The sequence below is a fragment of the Moschus berezovskii genome, chromosome 12 (genome assembly GCF_049115385.1).
Source record: "Moschus berezovskii isolate FMDL1 chromosome 12, NW_MosBer_1.0, whole genome shotgun sequence".
NCBI lineage: Eukaryota > Metazoa > Chordata > Mammalia > Artiodactyla > Moschidae > Moschus > Moschus berezovskii.
In genome coordinates, this window is record NC_142471.1 from 76,625,782 (window position 1) to 76,645,806 (window position 20,025).

At 48.1% G+C, this 20,025-nt stretch overlaps 1 long non-coding RNA gene across 1 annotated transcript; it reads right to left on the reverse strand.

The window, feature by feature from the left end:
* Positions 1 to 1,316: 1,316 nt before the first annotated feature.
* Positions 1,317 to 18,091, reverse strand: LOC129555954 (uncharacterized). Its single transcript, XR_008685857.2, has 3 exons — positions 17,947 to 18,091; positions 1,772 to 1,827; positions 1,317 to 1,479 (listed from the first exon to the last, which is right to left on the reverse strand). It is a non-coding gene; the product is annotated as an uncharacterized LOC129555954 (long non-coding RNA).
* Positions 18,092 to 20,025: the final 1,934 nt, after the last annotated feature.

Here is a 20,025-nt window from a genome sequence, read left to right on the forward strand (position 1 = left end):
TCCTGCCTTTCTTACCTTCCCGACTCCATGCCAGCTTCTGGGTCAGGTGACAGGGACACCTGGTTTGTTCAATCAAGTCCCTTGAGGTGAGAGAGAGGCAAGATCTGCAGAGCCTGGAAGAGAGCCCCTAGCTTGCAACACTCTTGCTCTCCCCCTTGTAGCCCAGTCCCGTCTCAGTGCAGAGGAGAGGCACAGGCCCAGGGACAGGGCTCTGAGGAGAGTGGGGGACTTGGGAAAAGCCACCCTCATCTCTGGATCCTCAGTCCCTGACTGGGGTGGGATGATCCTTCAGGGTCTCTTCCAGCTGAGACCATCACAGTCTTCAATGCCATCCATCTCATCAGCCTGACTCTTAAGAGGAAATGGTTTCCCCTTCTCCCCAATCCCAAGTGATTCCCAGGGTTACTGGAGAGGGGATGACCATTGTTCCAGGGTGGAGCCCATCTCTGGATCCAGGAGAAGTCCGAAAGGCACAGTGAATGCTCTTTACCTGGAGCAGTGGCTCAAAGAATAACAGGAGGTGATTCTGATGCCTCTAGTTAGAGAAACAGGGACCCCAAGAAGAGTCAGAATTTGTGGGGGGATTGGGTAAGAAGTAGGGCTTCCCAGGTGGCTCCAGTGGTAAAGAACATACCTGCCAATGCAAGAGACATAAAGAGACGCTGGTTCAATCCCTGGGTCAGGAAAAGATCCCCTAGAGGAGTGCATGGCAACCCACTCCAGAGAATCCCATGGACAGAGGAGCCTAGCAGGCTACAGTCCATACGGTCGCAGAGAGTTGAACACGACTGAAGCGACTTATGAGTTGACTCACTGGAAAAGACTCTGATGCTGGGAAGGATTGGGGGCGGGAGGAGAAGGGGACAGAGAATGAGATGGCTGGATGGCATCACCGACTCGATGGACATGAGTTTGAGTGAACTCCGGGAGTTGGTGATGGACAGGGAGGCCTGGCATGCAAAGGGGTCGCAAAGAGTCGGACACGACTGAGCGACTGAACTGAACTGAACTGAAGCGACTTAACACGCATGCACATGTACAGGTAAGGAGTGGGGACAGGAGAGAGGACATCCCAGTGGCCTGGCTGGTGGCAGCAGGTGGGCTTCTACACGGGAAGGAGCTGGGTCAGCTCCAGGGTCAGGAGTCTGGTCCTCCCTCCAAGCTGGGGATATATATGGTGGGCAGGACAGGGGAGAGCCAGTCCATAGTTTTCATAAGCTGTTCAAAGGGATCTGAAACCCCAGAACACCAGAGCCTTTCTTTGAAAAACTTTTATTTCATACAAAATTAATATTTAGTTACATTCTCACCAGAAAAGATCAAATCATACCAAAATACAGGGAGCAACAAGGAAAATCTTCCCCTGAGGCCCCCAGTGCTAGAGCCCTCCCCAGAAGAAGCCACTGTTATCTGCTCAGGGTTTGTCCTTGGAGAACTAAGGCTCTGGGTCTCTTCTCAACGATGTCTCTGGTGTGGTGGCTATTGAAGCAGCAGAAAAAAACAAAAAACAAAAAAACATGTTCACACCACATGAAAGCATCCTTTTTCTCTTGGGCCCTCCACAGCCCTACCCGGCCATGCCTACCCTACTTGACATACACACTCTTGACAACCATCTGAACTAAGGAAACTCCCCAGATCCTTACTGTGATGCCAAGGAGCTGTGGCCTCCTTCGGCTCCAGGGCAGGCATTCTTTGGCTCCCAGAAAGCGTTCCCCGGAACCCAAGAAAAGGAGGATGGGCATTGGAAGGCAGGTGTGTGCATTTGTACCTTTATCCTGAGTGGGAATCCAAAGTCTTCGCCGTGTCCCAAAGGTCTCCAAAACCCTAAAAAGGATTAAAACCACAGTTGTAAATTGATTGCCTCTTAAGGGGGAAGAGTATATTAGTAAAAACAATTCAGTTGTTTCTGGAGTTCCTTCTAATTTACAGTTGCAGGCTCCAGAGTCCTGCCTGGGAATAAGGCAGCCTCCCCCTCCCCTTGAGCTTGGGGCTGGGGGCAGCAGGGAAGAGGGAGGAAAGGAGTGAGAGGGAGGAAGAATTAGAGATGAGACGAGAAGTGAAGCTGGTGAGCAAGCCGATCATCGCCCCCCAAAATCCATGTCCTTCCTAGAACCTCAGAATGTGACCTTATTAGACAAGGCTTTGTAATGATCTACTATTTATTACTGGAGTGTTGCAGTCATAAATTAAGATGATGTCACACCAGAGTGGGTTGGCCCTTAATCCAATATGACTGGGATCCTTATATGAAGAGAAGAGACAGTGAAGTCCCAGAGGGGACACCACCACGTGATGCTGGAGGCAGAGGCTGGAGCGATGCGTCCATGGGCTGTGTCCATGGGACTGCTGGCAACCACCGGAAGCTCGGAGAGAGAGGCAGGAAAGAGTCTCAGGAGCCAACCCTGCCGGCACCTTGATTTGGGAATTCTAGCTTCCAGAACTGTAGGAGAGCGCATTGCTGCTGCTGCTGCCAAGTCACTTCAGTCGTGTCCAACTCTGTGTGACCCCATAGACGGAAGCCCACCAGGCTCCCCCTTCCCTGGGATTCTCCAGGCAAGAACACTGGAGTGGGTTGCCATTTCCTTCTCCAATGTGTGAAAGGGAAAAGTGAAACTGAAGTCGCTCAGTCGTGTCCAACCCTTAGCAACCCCATGGACTGCAGCCTACCAGGCGCCTCCATCCATGGGATTTTCTAGGCAAGAGTACTGGAGTGGCTTGCCATTGTCTTCTCCGAGGACAGCGCATTGCTGTGGTTTAAACCACCCAGTTTTCAGTACTCTGTAATGACCATCCTAGGACCCTAGCATGCCAAGATAGCGGTGACAAAAGGCAGAGCTCAACAGAGGCCCAGAGTCCCCGGCTCTCAGTAACTGAAAGGGCCAGGCCTCTTTGGGTCAGAGAGTCTGCGCCGTGTGCCCCCTCGCTGGGGCTGTGCTCACTCAGGTGTGCAGGCAGCTCTCACTGGAGAGATTTCTCCTAATAAGCAGCAAAACCAAACACATGTTCCCGTCCAGGCCCCCGAGTCACCTGCCACTTGGCACTGAGAGGATGTCAGCCCAGTTCCTGGCTGGCAGCGCTGACAGGCGCCCATCTGCTCCGGAAGTGCCCGGCCTGGGTAAACACAGCCAGGCTCTGCCTCCCACGGCCGGACCAGCGGGGCCAGGCAGGCTGTGCGGAAGCCCTGGGCCTCAGGACCCCTCAGGATCACTGTCTATCCCAACCTGGCCACGGCTGGCTGCCCCTACTGGAATTGCAGCCCGGGAAGAGCGGGCCATGGGGGGGCTCGACACAGGCCCCGGCCCACCTCCCAGCTCACTTCCTTGAATCCCTCCCTGCTGGGCCCAGGTCACTGCCCCCTCCCACAGGCACTTCCCTCCCCACTCTCACCCACGTCAAGCCATCTGCCACCCTCGCCCCCCTGGCGGGCACCATAGCCTGTGACTCAGCGCCCAGCCCTGGGGCTGCTCTGTGGGTGGCGGCTCCGGAAACCTTGGTGGGGAGGGAGCCTGGGCTGGGGGGTAGGGATGAGGGCTGGAGGGAGAAGACATGTGCAGACCCCAGGTGGCCTGTCCCTGAGCACCAACCCCTGACCCCATTGCCTTCATCCGGTTCTTAAAGCACGAACTCTCTAGCAGAGGTGTTTCCTAAAATATAATGGTCTCATTAAAATGCACCTAATTCAGTTTATTTTTTTCCCTCGGGGATCCACCACCTGTTCTTCAGACCCTGATCCTGGGGCCAAATTGGGACTTGCTTCTCTAGTGTATCCCACCCTCATCCCATGTACCATCCACAACCCCTTGCAGCCCCTGGAACAGAATATTCACCCTACACTCACCCTTGTGTGGATAAACTCCCACGAAGGTGTTAGAGACTTCAGGTCACCTCCCTGCAGACTCGAGCAAAGGGCTTGACCCCAGTGTATATCCCAAAGGAACAGTGGTAATGGTGAGGCTGGAGGTGTCCTTCTGGGGGGTAAGGATGAGGGGCTGGACCTCACCCAGCACATCTCGGGAGGGGTCTACTTTTGAGTCAGGAGCTCTTTACATGTGTGTTGTCTCCCCTAAAAGGGGCTTGGACCCTGGAACTTGGCTCTGGAGGAAAAACCTGGAGGCTGGGCTTGTCCCACAGCTTGAAGATTGGGATTTGAGGCCTGGCCCCAACCCCCCGGAGGTGAAGATAGGCCTGGATCTCCAGCCGCAGAAGACCTGAGCTCCCAGCGCACAGGAGCCTGCTTAGGATATCTGTCTCCACCCACTCCTGCTGAGCTCCCTTCCAGAGGGTCCAACTTCCTTCAGGGTCTCTTGGAGATTTAGCCACTTTGCCTCAATGCTGAAAGGAGGTCTCAGGATTCGGTCCTGGTTCCCCTCCTGACTTAGCGGCCCTCTGGCGTCCATCTCGGATTCTCCTACAGAACCAGGGAGTGGTGCCCCATCTTCTTTTCCCAGCCCTGTTCCCTCCCGAACAAGCCCACAGCCTCCTTTCATTTCACAGAGGCCGTTTTACTGCTGATAACCGCAAGGAAACAGATCGGGCCGAGCAAAAGTAAAGAATCCTGGAAAACTCCAAGAAACCTCAGATTTGTAGCAGGAAGAGTCTGAATGTATTTAATTTCTGGCGCTGCAGCCACCTGTGAACTTGAACAAGACACCCTGTCTGAACCTTGGTGGCTTCAACTCCAAGTGGGGGAATAACATGAGTGTCTGCCCCACAGGGCGGCAGTGAAGGTTAAAGGAGGCAGAGGACTGAAAATACACAATCTGAGATTGTCGGTCTGGTTCTTCCAAAGTGTACACAGTCTACTAATAGTAAAAATTAATCACAGTCACATGCATTATTCATTTAGCACTTTCTGTGCTGACACAATGAGTGTCAGACATTGTCTGAGGATGTGCCTCCCATAAGTCTGTGTTCTTTTACCCCAGTCTTTCTTCCCACACTTTTTCAAGAGACAGTTCAATGCCTCCAGGGGGGCCCCCTCCCTCCCCCTGGGTACTGGGATATTTTCCAGGCTAACCCTCTCTGGAGGAGTCTCCCGGGCACATATGCTGCTTCCCAGAGCAGGAAGGTGGGCAGAAAACGGCCCCAGCTGGAAAATCAGAGTTTGTGTTTCCGCACAACTTCTTCAGAATAATAGACTTGTAGGGGAAAAAAACAACACAAAAAGCTTCATTCAGAGAATAGCAACCTGTTTTGCCCAGGGTTCTCCAAGCCTGTCCCACTTCACAGCTGTAGAAGTTGTGATATTTCCTGAGGCCACACAGCAAGTAAGCAGCAGAGATTCCACCAACATTGAGCACCTGCAACATAGCAGGTACTGTATCCAACACAGCAGGTACTGTATCCAACATACAGGTACTGTGTCCAACACAGCAGGTACTGTATCCATCCTTGGTAAACACCCATGGCACCCACACCAGACTCCAGGGAGGCAGGGAGGGGAATGGCATTGACATTCTATGGAGAGAGATCAGACCCACACAAGTTAAAAAGGTCATTGCTGAGATGGATAAATTCTATGAAGAAAATAAAGCTGGGTGCCAGATGGAGTGGTGGGTGGATTTAGGGGAGGAGTCACTCTCTACCTACTGTAGTCAAGGAGGCCTCTGAAAAGTGACATTTTTTGACATTTTGAAAAGATGAGACACAGGTATGTGAAGAGCAGGAGGAAGAAGCATTCAGCTGAAAAGAATTGCAGGTGCAAAGGCCCTGGGGCAGGAATGTGCTTGGGCTCTTCCAGGAACACAAAGGCCAGAGTGACTGAAGCAGTGAGAGGGAGGGGGCAGGCAGGGAGGTGAGGAGGAGAGGGAGTCAAGAGGCCCCACAGCCATGGAAATGAGCCTGAATTTTATTCTGATGGCAACAGAAAGCCATAGGAAGCTTTCTAAGCAGGGCAATGAGGTTGTGATGTGTCATTTACAAAGATCACTCAGAAAGCTGTGTGAAGGATGGATGGAAGGGTGGCAAGGAGTTGTGAGGAAGCTCCAGTGGCCTGGACAACCATGCCAGCTGTGGGGGTGGGGCGAAGAGGAAAGCAGATCAATACCTGATACCAACACCTGTGAAGCACTGAGCACTGGCCTGGCACGCATCAAGGGATATTCAACATAGAGCTGGGGGCCCCAGAAGAAGGGGTGCTGGAGGCAAGCTGTGTGGCCAGGGTTAGGAGACTGGGGGCTGCTTTTCGTAGGCTTAAGGCCACAGGAGACCAGCAGCCCTGGGTGGGAGCCTTCAGGCACAAACTCTGAGGATCTCACATCCTCCTTTCAGTTCCCTAACATATATAATGTCTTTCTCTTCTTAAAAGGCCATTGTCAGAGGCACTACTTGTGACAGATCAGTGTTCCAGAAATAAGAACCTGGAAGCAAATAGAACAGAAGACAGCTTACTATATTTGTTTTCCTATTTCAAAATTGTGTTTAACTTGCACATACACATGATAAAAACCTTCAGAGTACAGAGCACATAGCAAGAGATAGCTCTCCTTCCACTCTCTCTCTATCCCTAGAACATATTCTCTGTTATCTATTCATTTTTAATTTTTCAGAAACATTCTCAGCATATACATACGTATACATCACACATCCTACTTTTAAACATGGAAATCAATTCAGTTCTGTCACTCAGTCGTGTCCAACTCTTTGCAACCCCACAGACTACAGCATGCCAAGCTTTCCCATCCATCACCAACTCCCGAAGCTTGCTCAAACATGGAAATAGCATAGTAAATTGTTTTGTATCTTTTTTCCCCCAAGCCATATGGCTCAGAGGTAAAGAATCTGCCTACAATGCAGGAGACACAGGAGACCCAAGTCCCATCCCTGGGTTGGGAAGATCCCCTGGAGAAGGAAATGGCAACCCACTCTGATATTCTTGCTGGGAAATCCCATGGACAGAGGAGATTCAGTCCATGGGCTCACGGAGAGTTGGATACAACTGAACATGGAGCACATGAATCACTGTTTCATTCTTGTTTAGTGGCTGCATGTTACACCATCACAAAGCTGTATCATATAGGAAAGTGGGTATTTAGCTGGTTTCTAGGTTTTGGCTAATACCAACAATATAGCATCAAACACCCTCATGTGTAGGTCTTCAGTATTTCTATCGGATAAATTCATAGAAATGGAATTTCTAGCTCAAGGGATAATTACGTATTTCCAGTTTGAATAAGTACTGGCAAATCGCTGTTTAGAGCAGATGGAGCAATCACTCCCCACTCTTTGCTCCCACTGACCCTAACATCAACCCCCTCACAAAATCAATACAAGGCATCATCCAAATGTTTCATTTTTGCCAATTTCATGACACCTGACAACTTGCATGTGTCAAGTGTGAGTCCACCTTCATTGGTGTGGTGGGTCTTATCACCCTCATTCTGCAGATCAGAGAGCATAGTTCACTCACCCCAGGACAGAGCCAGTGTCCCAGCACTGCTGTGAACCACAGAGATGACAGAAAGCCCAGCTGGGAACAGGATAGACAAGACCAGAAGTGAGGAAGCTAAGGCCAGGCAAGGTTGTGGTTGCCTACACAGACACTCAGGCTCTGGCAATCAAGATGGGGAAGGGGACTTGCAGGTCAGAAGCCAAGAGACCCTTCAATGATCAGGTCTATAAACCCATTCTTCCACGACCTGGGACAAAATGCTCCCTCTTCTGTGTGCATGCCTGGGCCAGCCTGAGCCCTGGATGAGAGTGTCGGAGAGTCATATCAAGGCTATGGGAAGTAGGTCAGCCACTCTCTGAAGGAGTAGGGAATTTAGGAGCAGAGATAACAGTAGATGTTGACATCTGGGACTAAAGCCCCAAGTTTCCTCTCTTCCCACCATGAAGGTTGGCGGCTGCAAAGCAGGAAGATGCAGGCTCCATTAAAATTGAGAAAGGTCCCTGTCAATAAGCCACAGTAGCCAAACAAACCTAAGTTTAGCATCACACTCTAAGCCTGTTTGGGAGCCTCTTGACTTTTCTAATGGGCTCCATTTCCGTGAACTCAAAGGTAATGGAATCAGCTTCAGAGAAAACAATGTTCTAAATAAAGAAATGCAATCAGAGCTGCTGTCCTTCGACAAAAACTCTTCTCATAGGCCTTGGATTTGAATAAGGAATGTGCACTTTGAGAGGGTGTGTGTGTGTGTGTGTGAAGATTGTGAATTTCAGGTGTGACTGAAACCAGAGAGAAAGTCGCAACATGTAACTAAGATTGGCTTTTTTAAAAACAAAACAAAAACAAACAACAAAGAAAACAAAAAACTTTAAAAGAAAAAATTAGAGTAAGACGGCAGGGAAATGTGACTGTTTTAAAACTGACATTAGGGCCCATCCAAGTGTAGTGGGTATTAGACAGAGACAGGTTGCCCAAAGGAGTGGATTTCCAAAGATCACCTTCTCAGACTCACTGTGCAGCAATTTGAAAACTTGGAATGTTCCAAGATGGGAAGGGCCGGGCTCTCAAAGCAGGCTCATCCTTGAAGCTTGTGTGCATAAGGAGAGGATTTGCTGAGCCATGAAGCTCAGACTCAGGCAACCATGAAGCCCTTCAAGGGAGTCCTAGGGCATCAACCCAGATCAGCCCAAAGTGTGGTCTGTATCTGGAACTGATGCTCTGAGATATTAGAGTTTCCAGTTCATCTTTCTGGGTGAAGATGGTCTCTATTCCTCCAATTTTCTGGAAATTTCCACCATTTTCCATACCATCTATCCATCCAGCCCATCCATTCCTCTGTCTCAAGCAGTCAGTAAATAAACCATTTTTTGAGCCCATGACAAATCAAAGACCACGCTAGGCACCATGTGAGAATCAAAGCAGGGCTACTGGGTGCTATTGGGACACTGGTAGTGGGGGGTCTTATACCGGTCATGGGGAGTAGAAGTAAGTGTGATCACCTTGGAAAATAATTTGGCACCATTTGCAAAAGTTGAACTTGCACACTAAGTTTTTCTCCTAGCTACATACCCCCAAAATTCTGTGTGAAAGATGTGCATAATGATGTTTAAAGAAGCAATGTTCATAATAGTAAAGCTATGAAAAACTCAGATATCCACTACCAGGAGAAGGAACACTTTGTGAATTATGGTTTATTCCCACAATGTAATATTATGCAGTGTGAAAATGAATGAACTATAGTTATATTCAATAAGATGGATGAATCTTAGAAACAGCTGATGAGTTTTTAAATAGTTTCAAATTAACAAAACTATAAGTCAGATATACTTTAATAAATTTTTTAAAAAGCAAGTTTCAGACGACTACATATACTATGTTATTTTTTTCTAAAGTTTAAAAATAAGCAAAGCTAAGTAACATTTTTTAAGGAAACAAAAAATACGTCTTAAAATTTTTTTTAGAGTCAGGAATACTGAGCATAAAATTTAGGATCATTGTTACCACTGGGGGCAGACAGTTTACAAAACAGGGGAGGAGCCCACCAGTAGGGACAGTGATCTCAGTCATGTTTTAGTTCTTGGACCTCATAGCAGTTATCAAGTGTTTGTTTTGTTATTATATTTTATTCACTGCTTATCAATCCATAGTCTTTGCTATCGAAAACATTTTAAGGCATTAACTCCTGGTCTGAAGGAGATTGCCAATTATATGAAAAAACAGAAGCACAGACCCCTGAAAAGGTATTTTGTATGTCACAGTACAAGAAAGAACCTTATGAATGAATGACTGTTTGAACTCGTTGCAAGTGACCAAAATCAAATGCAAACTAGTTCAAGCAAAAGTAAGTAGTAAGTAAATAATATGTAAGTAAATCTGGCCCATTCATCCAGGTGAGGCCAGAACCAGGAACTCTAAAAACTCAAATAATGAGCAACTCACTTCTCACTGTCTCTGCCTCTTTCTGTGTGTTGGCCTCTTTCTTGGGGCGCTTCCATCTTGTAAGAGGAAGAGAAGAAGGGCTGTGGACCGTGCTAGCCTGGCTTGCATCATGTCAGTTTGGCAAACCCAAAGGCAAAAGAGGGGTATTTTCTTCTCCCTCTATTCCATTCACAAAGTCCCAGGCAAGGATTCCAATTGGCCTGTTTTGGGTCATATGTCCACCCCGGGCCAATCACAGTGGCCAGGAGAAAGGGTATTAACGTGATTGGAGGAAATCGCAGGGGGTGGGGGGATGGGAGGGTTACCCAGAAAAAAGGAAGTCAGAGGAAGCTGAAGAAAGGATGACAGTACAGACAACCCTGACAGGTGTCCACTCCCAAGGCTGGGACAGCAAAGGGAATACGAGTTGGGCTGTGCGGAACACAGTGAGGCTCTTTGGCAGAGAAAGTCCTAACCTGGAGGCTGCACAAAGGGCAGAACTTGAAGCCTTAGGGAGGGAGGGAGGCTCCTGCCCGACCCTGGAGGCATGAGGCTGACTGTGTAAGGTAGGAACGCTCGGGGGATCCTGGGGGAGCCATTTTAATTGTTCTGTGGGCTGGTCGGCTCCAGGGTGTAAAAACAAACCCTAATGGGAGGGATTCCCTGGGAATGGAAAAAAAGGTACGTAGAAGGCAGAACACAGGATGTTGCGGAAGCCCAGCGGACGCCCCCACACAGGGCTCGGGCTGAGTCAAGCGGACGTCTGGGGCCGTGGAGGGGGCAGGCTGGAGGCAGCTGGGAACACAGCGCAGCGTGGGGCCAGGAGCTCTTCCCTCTAGAAGGAGTAGCCTAAAAGGATGTTTCCAGCCCAGCTGATCTGGCTCAACATCCCCAAGGCGTAGCTCTCAGGAATCCCACGCTAGTTATATGGCAGAGGAACGACCCTCAGTGTGAGGACCAGGGTCTGGCAGGCCCTGCGGCCACGTTAGTGGCCTAATACAAGGCGGGCCTGCAGGCCCAAGAGGCCCTGCCTCAGAGAGAAGCAGGGGTGTCTGGTCACATCAACTCAACAACCGCCACATATCCATTATGAGTCTGGGGCTCTGGCGTTTGGTCAGGATACAAATCCTCATTCTGATAGTTGACAAAGTACGGGACCTGGGCCACGTGCTTCACTCTCTGAGTCCCAGAGTCCCAGTCAGGAAAATGCGCATAACACAGTGTCATACCTCCCTGAGAGGCACCTACCTGAGGGGCGAGTGTGAGGCCCACGTGAGAAAAGGTTATGCCTCAGGAGGTTCTGCATCAGTGTTTGTCATGGTTACAGTCAGTGTTGGTCGGCTGGTCGATTCGGACTTTTGTGATCCCCAGAGACTGAGGCCCTCCAGGCTCCTTTTTCCATGTGATTCTCCAGGCAAGAATACTGGAGTGGGTTGCCAATTCCTTTTCCAGAGGATAATGACATGATTTCATAACCCAGAGTCCCTGAGGTGAAAGGTGTGAGCCCCAGACAGTCACACAGAGGCTAAACGACCCCATGCTGAGGACACTGTAGAAGGCACAGGGCCCTACATTTGAAGCAGTTTCCCACCTCGCAGCCTTTGCTTGGAATATGCTTCCCTTGGATCCAACAGGGCTCACTCCTCTTTATCCAGGTTTAGGATAAATGTCATCTCCTCAAAAAAACCTTCTCTGACCACCCTGCTAAAAATGTAAACTCCCTGTTCTCCACCCAATTACTCTCATTTATGATCTTCCTTTCATTATTGTTACTGTTCAGTCGCTGAATTGTGTCTGACTCTGCGACTCCATGGACTGCAGCATGCCAGGCTTCTCTGTCCTCCACCAGCTTCCGGAGTTTACTCAAATTCATGTCCATTGAGTCAGTGATGCTATCTAACCTTCTGTTCCTCTGCTACCCTCTTCTCCTTTTGTCTTCATTATTACCCTTTTATATTAATTTATGTATTTTATTTGCTTATATTAATAATCTGATTCCCCTCTGGAACATAAGGTTACTGAGTACAGACACCTGTTTCGCCACTGTATGCCTACCCTAGCATGGCACATTGACAGGTGCTTAAATATTTGTGGAATGAATAGATGAAGAATGCCCTTATAAAACTCAGGTCATGTGTTTCAACTAAGGCTCAGAGAGGTTCGCTCACATCTCTCATGGCCTTATTTACATCCAGCTCCTCAGAGTTCCTGGGCGTGAGGTCCTGGTTCAAGTCAAGCCATGGAGTCACCAGAGCTGAGTACCACCTTTTGTACCCCCAAACTGACCTGGTCCTCCCTGGGGTTCTGTGGTTCACCCAGAACCTGTATGGGGGACTGGGGTTAGCCAGTTGGAGTTTAGCTAGATAGACCATTGATAGACCATCATGGATAGGTCTATTGATAGACCATCAATAAACATTTGCAGAGTCCCTTGCTACACGCCTTTGGGGAGTATCCTGGGCTGGCCTGGGGAGACAGAGCCTGTCGGATATCCTCCTTGGCTGCTGTCCTGAAGCCTTCTCCATGGCACCTACTGGGTAGTATTATGTTTAAATGTCTAACTTCAAATGACAATTCATGATTTCATACTGAAAAATGTCACTGAGATACGAGTCTGACACTCCAGTTCGCTGATTGGCATGATCTCTGCCTGCAAGCCAGTGCTTTTCAAGACATGGTCTGTGGCCCATCTATAATGAATCACGAGATGCTTGGGAAAACAAACAAACAACAAAAAAACTACACAAGCTCCTAGCCAGCCTGGACTTGCTAGATCAGAATCTCTGCAGCAGGTTTTGAAGTCAGCACTTTTCTTTAGAGAATAACTCAGGCAGGACCACATAACTAGTGAGTAGCGGAGGACCAAACCCAGGCAGTGGGGCTCCAGAACCTGTGTGTGCCTGACTTTTGTCCGATGGTAGCTCTCTATTCCCCACAGGCCCACGTCTGCCTGTCGCACCAGGGCCTCGGCAGCAACTGTCTCTCTAAATTCCATTTGCACCCTTCCAACAAGCAGGTCCAGCCCCCCTGCTGATGGCCACCTCCTTCCTTTGATGAAGTCTGTTCTGAGCATGCAGGTCTGTCTGTCTCCCCCACAAGTTTAGAGGGTGAACAGTTACTTAGATTATTTCTGTATCCCTGGAAGCCAGGACAAGGCCTCGCCTAGACCAACTCCAGTCTCTGTGGGTTGCAAATAGGATATATTCACCCACCTAATACTTCTGTGCCTACCCTGTGCCAGGCCTTTTGTGGGCACTCAGGATGCAGCAGTGTAAAACCAAACAAAAACCCCTTCCCCCCAAGAAGTTTATATTCTATGTACAAGTGAACTGATAATGACCTCTGCAAGGCCTGCTCGGAAGTAAATGAAATAAACTGCAAGTTGGAAAGAAAAGAACTCTGGGGACTAAAGCAATCAAGGGGGACTTCCTGTGAGAGGTTTCACTAGCATCACCTTCCTTATGAATGAAGTCACCTAAGATAAGTCTGTTGAAGACTTGGATTTTCTCTGTAGAGCCTCACTCCCAGTGGCCAATGCTAAGGACGTGGTATATCAGGCACAATTCCCACAGTTCAGAGCACCTTGATCAGGGTCTGCAGGGAAGGTGTGGGAGTAGGGGAAATGAGGATGGAGGGGCAGAGGGACATTTATTAATAGTAATGTTATTTTGAGTGAAATCTTTGTTCTGGAATCAAATCCCAACTGCTTCTCTTGGGTTGCTGTGAGGATTAAATGCTTAACTCAAACAAAGAAGAGGTCAATTAATGGATGGCATTGTTGCTGTTTTGGGTAGAAAACACTCTCAGGTAGTCCTAGCTTATCTACCTGAGTGGGCAAGAGGGGAAACAAGAGATGGTCTGGAAGGCTCCCAGATTATGTGGGGCCTTGCAGACCAAGGTGAGGAGAATGGATTTAATTCTGAGATGGGAAGCTACTGCAGGCTTTTAAGCAGGTGAAAGATCACCAGCTACTTAGAGAAAGGACTACTGGCTGGATAGACAGAGACCAGTTAGGAGGCTCCTGCCAAAGTCCAAGTAAAGGACAAAGGGGATTTGGATGAGGGTAGTAGAACAGGAAACGTTTCTGTGAAAGTGTTAGTCGCTCAGTTGTGTCAAACTCTCTGCAACCCTATGGACTGTAGCCCACCAGGTTCCTCTGTCCATGGGATTCTCCAGGCAAGAATACTGAAGTGGGTAGCCATTCTCTTCTCCAGGGGATCTTCCCAAATCAGGGATAGAACCCAGATCTCTTGTATGGTAGAAGAGGAAATGTTTCTATGAAAAGACATCTATTTTGGATGTGTAAATGTGGTGGGGGTTGGGCACAAGAGAAAGAGGAATCAAGCAGGACCTCAGGTTTTGGGTCGGTAAATGGGGGTATCATATTCTTAGATGGGGAAAGTAGAGGAAGAGCAGGTTTAGGAGACAAAATCAAGTGTTGCTCGTGTTGGTGGGGGTAGCTGAGGAATGCCCCCCTCATGACAGAACCTGCGAAAGTATAACCTTATGTGGCAAAGGGACTTTGCAGATAGGATTAAGCTGAGAACTTTGAGGTGGGTAGATTGAATTATTTTGCTGCGTGTATGCATGCTCAGTTACTCAGCCATGTCCAACTCTGTGCAAGCCCATGGACTGCAGCACCCAGGCTTCCCTCTCCTTCACCGTCTCCTGGAGCTTGCTCAAACTCATGTCCATCGAGTTGGTGATGCCATCCAACCATCCTCATCCTCTGTCATCCCCTTCTCCTCCTGCCCTCAATCTTTCCCAGCATCGGGGTCTTTTCCAATGAGTTAGCTCTTCACAACAGGTGGCCAAAGTACTGGGGCTTCAGCTTCAGTTTTTCCAGTGACTATTCAGGGTGTATTTCCTGCAACTAATATAATATTGTAAATCAACTGTACTTTAATTTTAAAATAAATAAATAAAAATGAAAAATGAATGTGATTTAGGAAAAAAAAAAAGGCAGTCCTTAGTTTATGACCACAGAAATCTAGAGTCTGAATGCTATCAACCAGCTCCCCTTGAATTCACTGAGTCTACTATGTACTATTTTGTGGGAGGCAGATGGGGAGAAGCTAGCCAGGAGCTAGCTCACAGCCCAGGAGGAACTCATCGAAGGGAAGGGAAGACAAGGCTGAAAACTCAAATACAAGGCCCCAAGCAGAGAGAGTTGAGTCCCAGGAGCTCAGGGAGGACGGGCTCTGCTTAGACAGAGGAAGGAGGAGGAGACATTCTTTCAGGGACTAGGGATTCAATCGCTGGAGAGAAAGGTCCAGAGGGTGCTCTTTGAGCTCCTTCTGAGAAGGGAAGCATGGTTAATTCAAGAAAATTCTGTCTGAGAAGTGCAGGCACCTGAAAAGCCAACTTTTGCCCCAAGCAGTTTGCAATCTGGCTCTCAAGAGGAGCTCCGGAAGTGACCAGCGGAGCCTGGGAGCGATGCAGTGCAGGGAACAACTTCTGGACTCAGTTTAGCGTCAGGCAAGCCTAGGTCTTTGCCCCATTTCTGCCACTAACCACTGCGCCTGTGCTTCAGTGTCCTTATGAGAATTTTACCTCCTTCACCGGGTTGTTGTGAAGCTTAAAGGAAGATAATAAATCTGAAGTGCTCAGCAGAGAGCCCTGCACACAGTGAGTGCTCAATAAAATGAAGGCATTATTATTAAAACAAGTAGGTGGTTCACTGGGTGGGAATCTCAGTATTTTTGAGATTCCAGACTTCTGTCTGTGTCATAGATAATTCACCCACCTGTGTTTCTCCAGGTGGGGTCCCCAGCAGACCACCCCAGAGACTGTGGTAGGATCCAAACTCCACAGTTTAATAACCCTCGCCATGCCCACCCTCTTCACCCCGTGACTTTCAGGCCACTCAAGGCCAAGAAGCAGTGCTTCAGTGTGACCATGCTCAAGCCAGACACCCCTGGTTTGTGCCGTTCAAAGCAGCGCATGGATGGCTTTCTCCTGGGAGCATCATAGAGGTAGAGTCCCTGACCTAGCCTTCGGTTTTCCCCAAGTCAGGGCCTTCTACATACAATCAGAGAAACGCCTGGTTTGCGATTTCCGATGGCTGGGACTCAAGGAGACTCTGAATAAGGATGGGCTTCAGAAATCTGCAGAGAGTTTAGCTCCCAAGAATACCAGCTGACTCACTCCCCATAATTTACCCCCTGGGTAACTCTCCTAGTAACCCCTAACACCTTTCTTTGTTCAGTTTTTCTCCATGGCATTTACAGCAACTCTGCAGGCTACAAGTCTTACTCATTTTGTTTAGTGTCTGTCTATCTCCATTTCAATGTAAGCTCTCTGATTATGAGCTTTTGTTTGTTTATTTGGTGTTTGTTCTGCTTTGGTCTTCTCTGTCTGGGCTGTACCTCTGGGCTTAGAACTACTAGCTGGCATGCCCCCAGCCTTCAGTAAATACTCACTGAATGAGCAAATGAGTTGGACAGCTCTAATTCCTTCCTGCCCCAGAAGCTCCCGGTTCAAGAGACAGGACAAACCCGTGTCGCTTCTCCAGCTCTGTCACCAGCTCATCCCTGCGGCAGTGTTGGGGGTGGGGTGGCCTGTACACGTTTTGCTGGACTCTTATTAAATGTTTCCTCCTCTGCCATGCCAGTGTTTTCTTTAACTGCTCCCCTTGTGAGAATAGAGAAACTTGCATGCGGCAGGGGACTTTCAGAGCTGGCCAGTTAACAGGCAGTCATTCCCTATTCTTTCTTCCCCTCTCACATTCCTTTTTATGGGGCTGAGTGTATCATAGAAAGACAGGGGCTACCTCAAAATACCCCTGTCCTATGTTTAAATATATAAATGTTTACATGTGTATTGTTTTTGGTTATACAAGTAACAATAACAACTGACCTTCCCTGAGTGTTTACTGAATGCCAGGCATGGTGCTAAGCACGTGCATCTCCTTGTTTAACCCTCTCAACAACCCTGTGACATTGGTTGTATTATTGCTGTCCTCCCACCTCTACATATGTGCTGCAAGAGCTTCTGTCTGATCCACAGACACATATCTGAGTTTGAAGGCAAACCAGATGGTCTGATTCCAACATATCCCTCATTCCTAACTGCTGCAATAACTGCCTTTCTGAAAAGATGTGTTCATTTTCACAAAGTCAAACAATAAAGTGGTTCAGACTATGTGCTTCCATTGCAGGGGCATGGGTTTGATTGCTGGTCAGGGAACTAAGACCCGGCATGCAGTGCAGCACAGCCAAATCAATTTTTTTCATAAATTAAAAAAAAGTAAACAAGGAGAGCTTCCCCCAACCCCCTCAAAGAGGCTGCTGTTAGCTGATAATGCTTTTATACTAGGGAACTTCTTATACCAGCAGTCTGTACATGGGCTTTTTCTTTTCCTACAATAGTTGTCCCAGACCTTTCATTTCACTGAATTTTTTCACTCTCTAATCTTATAATGCATTTTGGAGCAGATCTTCATTCTTAGAAGCTTTAGGTTGCTGTTCTGGCTGCAGGGGCTAAGGATGGAGTGATGTGATGAAGACAAATCTATGGATATAGTAAGGAGGTATACAGCATACTGGCTAGACAGCAGCTGGATGAGTTTGGACTCTAACAGGTTTAGAAGCTGCCTTTAGAAGTGGGAGCTTATTTGTTTTGTTCTTGCTTTTTAGCTTAGTTCAGGGTACCATCCCATTGACTGAGAAATGAATAGGCTTCCCTCCCATCCCTTGGTAGCTCAGTCAGTAAAGAATCTGATTGCAATGCAGGGGAGTGGAGTTCGATCCCTGGGTCAGAAAGATCCCCTGGAGAGGGAAATGGCAACCCCCTTCAGTATTCTTGCCTGGGAAATCCCATGGACAGGGGAGCAGGGTGGGCTACAGTCCATGGGGTCACAAAAGAGTTGGACACAACTTAGCAACTAAACCACCACCCCTGAATCAGAGGATCTCAAAGACAAGCTCTCCTGGACAGTCCTTGGTAATCTCAATGCAGGCTGGGCTAAAGAGAGCCAAAGGCTTGCCTTCTTAGGCTCCTTAAGGATTATGCCCATAACTCATTGCTCAGCTTCCAGGCATAGTCACTGTGCTAGATGCCAAACTCATGACACTAGTTCATTTAATCTGCTCAACACCTGACAAATGAGAAACTGATACTCAGAGAAGTTAACTTACCCAGGATCATACAGCTAGTCAGAGTCAGCCCTGTGTTTTTCTTCCTAAGGCCTCAGAGAATTGTCAGAGAAGGTTGCAGCTGATTGAAACTCTGGCCCCTGATTCCATGTAAATGAAGCACACAGCCCAGAGCCCTAACACAGTTGGCTGCTGGCCACACAGCAGGTGTAAGGAATTGGCTGAGGTTCCGGTTTTTCAAACTCTATTTGTTATAAAAGACCTCCAGGGAAGTTGGTAGAAGTGAATGGAGTGGAGTCAGTCCTACATCCTGGTAGCCCAGAGGCATTGGAATAACTGACTTCCTGAAGAGGATTTGCCCACAGCCAAACAGAATTAAGCTGCATGTCAATATGAATCCAGGGCAGGAGGGATCCTAATCTATAACTTCCTCCAGAGAGACAAGCCCTACTCCTGCCAAGGGGGGTCAGCTGATAGAACTGCCCCGAGGGTACGTGTGGGGATATTATTACTGGAAACCAAAGACTGAAGAGAAACTCATCCTTCAGATAGACCTGCTCACTCCAGCCAGTCATTTTTACCAATACGGATTGTCCTCTAATCTGGAGCCCCTAATTAAATCCCTCCAACTCCAGTCTGCCGGAGCCACCTAGAAGTACTTTCCCCCAGCTTATTCTTTTCTGCTAAAAACAAACAAAACACCCTCTGTCCAAAAGGGTCTAGATTAGGATGGCCCTCAATGGGAAATACAGATTAAAAAAAGTATGCCAAATCTGTACCATGGAATGTTCTGAGCCCCCTCCCCTCCCCACAAAAGAACAAAGAGCATCTGAAAGACGTTAGATCACTGAGACCTACTGGTAAATGGAAAAAAGAAAAAAGTTGCAAAATGATAAGCAGAATTGTTGTTTAGCAGCCAAGTCGTGTCTGACTCTTTTGCGAGCCCCCTGGACTGTAGCTCACCAGGCTCCTCTGTCCATGGGTTTTCCCAGGCAAGAATACTGGAGTGGGTTGCCATTTCCTATTCCAGGGTATCTTCCCGACCCAGAGTCTCCTGCATTGCAGGTGAATTTTTTACCGCTGAGCCACTGGGGAAGCCCTGATAAGCAAAAAGAATAACTGAAAATATGGAAAAGATACAAAAAGTGTATCATAACTACATAAGGAAAAATTTGGAAAATACAGAAAAGTAGGGGGTAATCACCCTCCCAGACCTCCCACCCCTCAAAAAGAACCATTGTTAATATTTGATATATTGCTCTCAGGTCTCCTGGCTAGAAGCGGTCATGTTACATCAGGCGGTGGTCAGCACATACTCGAGTGTGACCAGAGCTCCAATCCCAGCTCTTCCACCTCTCCCTGAGAGAGAGCCTCACTCTGCGAATCTGTTCCGTGGAAGTCATTCCACCCTCCTGGAGTGGTTGTATTCATTAAATGAGGCCAAATATGGAAAGCTTGAGTGCCCAGGAAACAGCACTCAATAAACGCAGCCACTGTTATTTGTAACGGGCCATTTCCCTCAACACTGTAACATAATTGATTTTGAATGTTGTTCAGAATCTTTGACAACATCCCATGTTATGGCTGTTGGATATGCCGATTTCTTCACTATTCTCTTATGAGAAATGTTTTGGCTGCTTCCATAAAAATGGAAGCAGCCAAAAATGGAAGGTAAAACCTTCATATAAATAGCTCTGTGATGAACACTGTTGTGAATATAGCTTTACCTCCCCCGTATTTTGGAGATTTTAGTTAAGATCATTTCCCAGAAGTGGAATCACTAGATCAAAGGGTAATCACCATTTTTAGACTTTATAGGCACAGGACCTGGTTACACAAAGCAGGCGTTATTTCCTAGACCTAACCTCCTTATCGTCCCAAAGTCTTCATGCCCCCCACCGGGACGGCCTCCTTCTCCCTGGAGAGGACACCTGGCTGCCTCCGCCTCCCATTCCTGCCTCCTCTCTTGTTCCTCCTGCAGTGGCAGACCCTTTTCACCTCTGCCTGTGTAAATCCTCCCTGGTTTCAGTTCTTAGTTCTCCCTTCTCCCTGACCCACCCTGATGGTTGGCCCTCTGGTTTGACCAGACCCTTGAATCTGTAATGAAACGCAGCCTGATTC